Source organism: Thermobia domestica, chromosome 7 (genome assembly GCF_964235325.1).
Source record: "Thermobia domestica chromosome 7, izTheDome1.hap1.1, whole genome shotgun sequence".
NCBI classification, from domain to species: Eukaryota; Metazoa; Arthropoda; class Insecta; order Zygentoma; family Lepismatidae; genus Thermobia; species Thermobia domestica.
Window position 1 is genome coordinate 147198786 of NC_137460.1, and position 9088 is coordinate 147207873.

Sequence of the window (9088 nt, forward strand, 5' to 3'; positions counted from 1 at the left end):
TAGGAGGAAAAAATAAAATGTAGAACACAGTGGGATTTGAACCAGGTAAAAGTGATCTCTCAAATTTACAAAATAAGTGTCAAAGAAACGTGCCTTAGCACGCTCGGCTACCGAGCCAACTGTAAAACCAGATGTTACAGTATATTCTATATAAGCCATACGACTATCTTAAGCTCTTTTTTTGTGCATTTTTGGCTGGCAAACATAATAACATTTTGCTCTCAGTCAACTCAGCAAATATTAAGTAATATTTTTGGAAAATAATTTAAACATATTTTATGTAGTAACGGAATATTTGACATTACAAACTTTGAAGTGGTGGAATGTTTGTTAATGTATTTGAAACGTACTTTAAAATTTAGAAAAATAAATGAACATAATGCTATTCAGATAACTTTACGTTAACTTGCTTTTAAAATATAATTTCCACAAAATACGAAAATACGGGCTCATACATTAACAACAGGTAACATTTATTGTGGCGTACTTTTTGTGGAAGAATAACGTGTAATGTGTATTCTTAAGTGTAGGAAACTGACTTAAGAATACTGTAGTTTTCAACTTGTATTTATTTATTTACAGTTTTAAGAGTAACAGGAGAGTATCGTTCTTGATCACTACCTAAGTAGCATGGTGCGCAGTTTTACGAGCTGTCGTCCACTTTATATTATTTTATTTCATTTTCCTTTTTTAAAATAATACCTTAATCAAGTCTAGAGTGTTACTATCATGGTGCATGTCCAAATAATCTTACATATCAATAATATGCCTGCAAACTGCTATGCCTTAAAAAGATTATTGATGCGAAAACATGCACCAACTGTACAATAATTTTATGTATATTCACTCTGGACGATCCTTGCAGGTTGGCCCCGTAGGGAACTGGCGCGAAGCGACGACGGGTATAAGTATTAACGAAGATGCTTTGGAAACTACAGTAGCTACTCATATTATAACTTAAAAGCACTAACCTCTCTACTAAAGCCGGAAGTAGTATAAATCTACTACCACTTCCGGTTTCAATATTACTTGAGAAAATATATAATGCCATATAAACAAACTCTTTGATGGGAGGTACACGTAATACTGTTACTTGTTTTTAAGCATAGTCTGTTACATTATAGTAATTTGTAGTTTGTCTTAGGTAAGCGTAATTCTAGCTTCGTTTCCCAGTATGATTTACAAAAGTTTTAGCGTTAATCCAGCACTTTCAAAAATTGGAGATATACTGAAGTTAAACCTATACGACTTAACTACAATTTGGAAATTTTGATACAACGGCAAAAATAATCGTATTCTGACTATATAAATGCAGCTAAATGCTGTCGAGCAGGATATTTGTTATAAGTATACTGTATGGTTACGGTCTGCAGGCTTCTTTTTTGTGCACGGCCTTAGTGAGAAAGGAAATTCAGGTCTTTCTTTAATACTTGTTACTATAATATCACCTTTTACTATATCCTGTATAGACCCTGTTTTCTCTACAGTATTAATGCCTTATTAACTGATGTGTGCAAATGAACGTGTATTGAAGCTATATGGCTAACCATTCAACTCTTTTATTGAGACTACATTTATTTTTAATTCTCATTTTATCATCCTACCTCCATTCCCAAAGTTCCATTTGTCATATAATTGGTAAGTGAGATCCCTTGGTTCAATCGCACGCAGCTCGCGGCAAGTGAATTTTGTTGTGAACAAACACCTTCTACGTAGGTTCTCCCATTTCCTTTCGCTTTCTTAATTCACATTCCGTTCACTATCATCGTCGTCGCCGCCTCTCTTAGCCTCGGGTCATAATCGTGGAATACTAAACTGAAAAAATGACAAGCGCAGATACATAATGTATTCTTCTTCTGTATGTTGGATGGACAACAAGCAATCTCATGCTAACGGTTTGTTATAGATGGAAAAGTTCCTAAATGTTGAAAAAGAAAATATAATTTTCAAATCAGTTTACATGAATGAACAATTATATTAGTGAACGAAACAGGAGCGCCGACTAGCACTACTAATAATTTTTGTGGGATTCTCAGCACCCCACAAGACAAAAATAGTAAATAAATAAATAAAATAAAATAAAAAATAAAATAAAATAAAAAAGAATTAAGAAAAAAAGAAAATAAATTCTAATTTCCGCCTTAATTCCTAAATGGGGCACTCAATGCACAATGGATTCAAATCCACTTTTGGATATATTCGTGATATTCTATACTTAAGATTTTTACATGAAGCTCTTTTCAGTGCTTGAAAGGATAACGTCCAATTATTGTAAAAACCAGTGCTCATTCTTCTATGTATACAAACTTAGTAATTTTTTCTCAAAGCTTTGATAATTGAACTTGAATTCCTTCTATTCTGACCACCCCAAATTATATTAGGGTCCGACATTTTCATAGGGTAGATAAAAGGGATAAAATTTGGGCTGACATGGAAAAATCCGGAATTGTGATCCTGATGATGAAAAATCAGCAAATATCATTTTCACTCTTACTTTTTTTCTCGATGAAGTGGAGATTCCTTTAAATGACAAATTGAACTATAATTTTTCAGGCATCTTGTATCACAAACGCAGATGTTGATAATAGCGTAGGGAAAACTAAGGTCGGGGGTTAGAATGTTAGAAAATCCCTAGTTATAGCGCCATAGTCTCATTCAAGAATACATATTTTCCACTGTGAAAAAAGGAGAAAAACACGAAAAACTCTATTCATTCAAAAATACTTAAAATTGCATTTTTAGGAGGGCCAATTTCCAGAATTGTCCGGAAAGGGACTTCCTATAAGTCGGTGGCGTGTTGTTTGCCACGATTTTGCCACAGTCTGCATTCCGATCTTATCAGATCTGATTATCGTTAAGATACACACACACTTGGAGTGAAAGGAAGGGTTGCCAGGCAGTTTGCTTTTGATTCCCTGGGACAGGTGGTAAGTGTTCTCGCCTTTGGAACGAGAGAGGTCTCATTATACTCGCTGCTGAAAGAGAACATTAAGCTCCAAACAAATGAACACAAAATATCATTAATATTACAATAGCTTAATAAATTGATAGCCCTATAATTGCATTTTCTCTTTTAACGGATTTCTTAATCTCATCTTCTGTTACATAATGTTTTGTTTTTCCTTATGCTGCGCGACTAAAGAACTGGATTTTATGTACTTAAGAAAAATGAAATGAAATATTTCTGTTTACGTCCCATGCATATGCCGTATAAGCTAAAGGATATGATGATGATGAGAATGAATAAAAAATAATTTATTGAAGAAATTGGGAGGATACAGAAGAACCCCGAGAAAACTCACGCACACGGTGTTTGCCCACCACAAAGCCCACTTCGCGTGACCTGAAATCTAACCAGAAGCCCCAGATACCAGAGATGGAATGCTTTACCGCTGAACCACCTTTGCCTCTACATGCTTAGGAAATATATAATCTTGAGAATAAGAAAAGTTACAAAATGTCAACTGTAAAACATTGTAAACTTACGAAGCTCAAAGTTGATGTCATATCCCTTCTGCTATTTCTTACTCATTTCTGAAATCCCATAGCAGGCTTTCTATAGAGATATCGTACTGTAGAGTACAATTTATGCGTCCAGAAACATTAAATAAAGTAATTACTATAACACCATTTCACATTTTGCTCATACTCCTAGGCCTCTTATATTAGAACCTTGTCCTCTGCATTCTGTACAAACTGCACGTCGTCCATGGAGAAAAATATAAATGCGAAATAAAATACTGCTATTAACTACTGAAATTTATGTACAAAGCTCAAGCTTCTGAGATATTTCCTCAAGTTACCATCTTCTCTCAGATAATAAAGTATTGACTGTATCCTATCATCAAGTCTTACATAGATGGTAAGACTTGACTTCTTTCCTCCGATTACTCCATTTCCGAGCGAGGAAGATGAACGCTCTGCGTTTCCATTCTTCTGCAAACATTAAAATTAAACATAGCACCTTCCTTCAGCACCTTCACAAAGCTAAAAATATGCGGAGAAGTTCTGGATATAATTTTGTTTAAGCAGTTACGCACCCTTCTACGGTATTGTTTGTTCGATGTCCCTGACTGCTGTAATTCCAACTGTCCATAGCAAGATTTGGATTTTCCAAACATTGCTCAATAAAACAAACGTTGAAATCTTTTTTTTTGGGGGGGAGGGCAGTTCTCGATGATTAACCAATCATAAGGGATATATTCTACTCCCTAAAGAATACCAGGGAGTGTTGGGGCCAGTGCTGCATGCATCCGAACATGGCGGCATACCTCCTAATTCTTAAAATAGTCATCGACTAGCTCTACTTTCCACCAGATGCTCTGGTTGAAGTATTAGTTGCATCATGAAATCCCTGCATTTGGAAAGATAAAACGTAATGCACTAACTGCTGCAGTTTCAAAATCCACCTTCAAAATTCTTGGATGAATTTGTTCACACCAAGTTTTCACAAATGAGAATAGATGTCTGTAAGTGTTCTGAAGGGTACAGACATATCCATTTCAGACATAGCCACTTCAACTTTGAAAATCATAGACACTGATGTACAGGTTTTTTTTTTCTTTTTTTGTGCTCTCTCCTTGCACTTTGTAGGTCGCGTTTTTACTTCAAATCTGCGAAGTCACGCATGTTCTCTTAGGACGGTTACAGTTTCATCCTCTGACTTCGCTGTTCCTGGACAGCCTTCTTTTTTGTATTTACACACAACCGAAAAAGGTAACTTGCATTACTTTAATGACATAATGTAAAGAATACAGATTTAATTTAATAATGAAACAATGGAGGGCCATTTTTCTGTTTTTTTTTTTATAAGACTAAATATATTTCATTTTTGTCTCTCAAAAAGAACGCATTCTTAAGGACGTTTATGTGTATATACTAGAACTAAAGAGCCCTTCTCATATACTTACCTTCTGAAATTTAAGATAAACAGATTAACAGGTCATTGCTATGTAGATTATGAAAAACCCTTACAAAGGACTAAGTAGAAAGATAAATTCTAAAAAAATATATAATTATTACATATTACAGAATTTATTAAAATGTTCATATTATTATTTAATGTCATATACTAAATTTTGCACAGGAAATATGAATAGGAATGTAGGATAAATGCACCTATAGTCAACAATTTCCCAAATGTCAGCCATGTAGCACATAAAGCAACCTCCCCCAAAAAGTTAAAAACAGAGTTCCTAAATTATTATTTTTTTTTTTTTTTTGCTTTCTTATTCTTTAGGGAGTATATACTTTGTCTTCTGTATTTGACTTCGTAGCTTCAGAAGTGTTGTTCCGATATGGCGTCTGGTAGAAGAAATGAGGCCCACCTCACATTTGTGTTTAATAATAATAATAATAATAATAATAATAATAATAATAATAATAATAATAATAATAGTAATAATAATTTTACCCTTATAGCTCAGAGTTATAGATGACATATTTTAAAATATTTCCTGATAATGTGAAACAACAGTAAGCAAATATATGTAGAAAACCTCAATAAAAGCAAATGTAAACGGAAGATCAAACTTGAAACTGATAAAATGGAGATTCCTGGGATGACTATAAACGCGTAACAGTACTCTTCTAAAAAATTTTAAACTATGCTTAAATATAAACATAACTCAATAGAATCAGTCTATACAAACTCATTAAAACATAAATTAATAAGCAATCGAGTGCTGTCTAATGTCAAACGACCAAAAATATAAATCCACGAAAATGCCTTACGGTCTAAGTCAGAAATGCAAAATTCAGACACAATTTTGAGAATAAACTAAAACACTCCTAAAATACCTTTGGAGAGAAATGTCTAATGAATACTCAAAACTAGGTTTACGGAATAGAAGCAGTAACCCTATAACGTGTTTGGGACCGTTTGTATTGTATGTATTCTGCTTATGAATATAATAGATCTGATTGTTATAATATAGTGTCTGGCAACCCTCAGTTTATGAGACGATTTTCTATAAATCTTCACGATTATAATACAGAGGCGGATCCGGGGGGAGGGCGATCGGGGCGGAGCGGAAGAGTATTACAACCCACCGCCCCCCCAGAAGTCCGTTCTGGATCCGCCCCTGTTATGATATAAGATAAATCAGAATGAACAATACCGTGGTAAACAACACCAAAATTGAGTCGTGGCAAACTACACCTTGGCAAACAACACGTAATTTATAAATCTAAGTGGTACTCATACCCGGTCTTGAACAATTACAAAAGGATATCTATTGATTAAAAAAATAAAAACAACACCGATTCTGCATCGAAATATTCCTGAGGATTGACATTTTTTGCTTCTGTCTCACAGAAGGTATTATTCTCAGAATACTAATGTAGAAATAATTTTTAAAAAATGTTTTCTTCAATTGCACTTTTTCTTCAATTTTTGCAATTATACTTAACATGACTATTTTACTATTACAAATATCTACAAATGCATTTTATTGTTATCAAGTTAAACAAGTTAGTAACACGAGACTTGCTTTTGTATCAATCCGACACACACACAACCACATAGATATAAATTACTCTAGTTGCGACTTTTCTTAGACCATGATATAACGCTACCAATGCTAAGAGATGGCGTTATTATCAACGTCTATCAGACTAAAGAAAAGTACGGGCAATGACAAACTATTCTGCAATTGAGAAAGGATTAGTCAGTGAAAAACGCTGTAATAGACGACAAGCCAATCAGCATGTTCGTTATTATCCCCAGTTATCCTCAATATCACTCTTTGAAATATATCATATAATTTCCATTTACTCTGCGCCTATCAGCTATAACTCCATCTGGTGATAATCGATGTAACTACGTGAAGAATTCGTAGAGTAAGTGCTAATGTTTCAAAGTTAATCTATAATGTTGCCACATTGTAAATTTTTAGTTCTCCGGAGCGGCTGAAGGAGGCCGTGGAGGGTATTTCGTCATATAGCATTTTCGCTTTATTTTGACCTGTAGAATAGTGTTCTGTGGTCCTTGGGCGCCATTTTTTAGAATATATATCGGATGATCTAATATATATTGCAGAATTAATTTTCGTTATATACTAGCTGAACCTGCGCTCTCTACACAGCGCATCATTCCTCACAACATATGTACATGTCCCTTTACAGACACAAGTGAAGGACGTCTTGATTTTAAAAAATCGGCAAGGGGTATCATAAAGGGGAGATTTTTTCGATTATTTTTCTCAATGTCTCGCGTCGTTTGCGAGATTTGAGCCTACTTCCGGTTGGAGTTTCTAATTCATGTATGACCAGTGTTTTCTTTCTTCTTCCATGCAGTATGTAATAAGCAAATACATTACATATACAATTAATTATAACGTCAGTTATATATGGTGTTCATTGGGCAAAACACTCAAAAAATAAAGATTTATCTTAGACTCGAGAAATGGTTATCCTTCCTTAGAACAAACGCCTGAGACATATACAACCCCAATATACAACATTGTGGTGTTGGAATGTATAACGCACAGGATATGCTTGTTTTTTTTTTTTAAATTTCAACGCTTCCAGTGCACCCTAGAAAAATGTAATAAAGAAATAATGGCCATGTTTTTTTAAAAAAATATTCAATTAGAACTGGACAATCTACGCAAAATTTCCAATCGATCAGTGAAAACGTAATCTTTCTAGAGCCTGTAGTGTCCGAGATCTCATTGTCGAAAGGATTGACCACAAACAAATAAACATAGTTTAAAAGAACTCGGAAGATGGAAGCACAATTCACGTGCATTGATTTTAGAGAAGGCTTATTAAAATATAAAGGCTTTGAACAATAATTTTATACCATAAACTTTATGAAAAAGATATAGTTAACTAATTTAGACTATTTAAAGTACAAGTACTCAAAATGTTTGTCTCTGATAAACGTGAATCACACATTACCGTAAATGAAAGATTTGAAAGCCAAAGTTATAGGTTGGAGCTCAGGCGCTTTTAATTGCTATTGTAGCATTTTAATAGATAGATTATTATTTATAAGATGCAAATTAATACATATATAATAATTAGTTATTGCATTAGAAATTCATATGTTACAATCTATAGTAGTTATTACTCCAATATATATATATATATATATATATATATATATATATATATATATATATATATATATATATATATATATATTTCCTGTAAGTTGGCAGCTTTTCAGTGGGACAATGATGATCAACACAGCCAGATTTTACTGTATCAGCATCATTATGGGGAGTTATCACGAAATGGTTTGCTGCATTTCATTCGTGTTATTGCTGTGCAAAATATAACTATTACTTTAATTATTATTACTTAGATAAGAAGATAGTGTTCTAGTATAATATCTGTGAGCGAGTTGCATATATAAGCCTAGCATTTCACATAATTGATTATGCAGATTTTATTCACCATTTGTTCTAGTGTAATGGCCGTACCTATGTTGTGACATAGCGTGACGTATTCATGCTTTCCCTCCGTTTTTTATTTTAAATATACCAATAATACTGAACATCACATCTTTGGAAAGTCGGCCGCTTAGTGCTTATAAAACACTATTAAAGATATCAATAGTTATTTGAGTATTTCCATACGATGTAGAAATTTTAGTATACGACAGTTATGACGTAAACTGCAGCCTCGTATTTCTGGATTAAGGAAGGATATGCAGGAGCTATTTATTTATTTATTTATTTATTTATTTATTCAATAGCAGTTTGTAAACACCAAATGGTGTTCTCTAGATTTCACTATCTTTGAGTTATTGATTAAAATTCAAATAAAGGGGCGTAGGGATTAGATAAACAAGACACAAAACAAGTATGGGATTACGGTTGGAAATGGAACGCATTCTTGGAACCCAGAATCCATATCGAAAACCAATTCTCACTATATCTTACCGTTTTTGTTCTGATACCTGTCGACTGATGGACGGACTCGTTATATGAAACTTCTTATACTTACCCACTGAATAGGTTGGACACCTAATTTGTTCTATACACAATCCGGGTGAATTTTTTGTCGTAGGAGCTGCATTTACGTTATCATAAAGAATACTTAAAGGTATTATAAATAATAACACAAAGAAAGTTTTCGT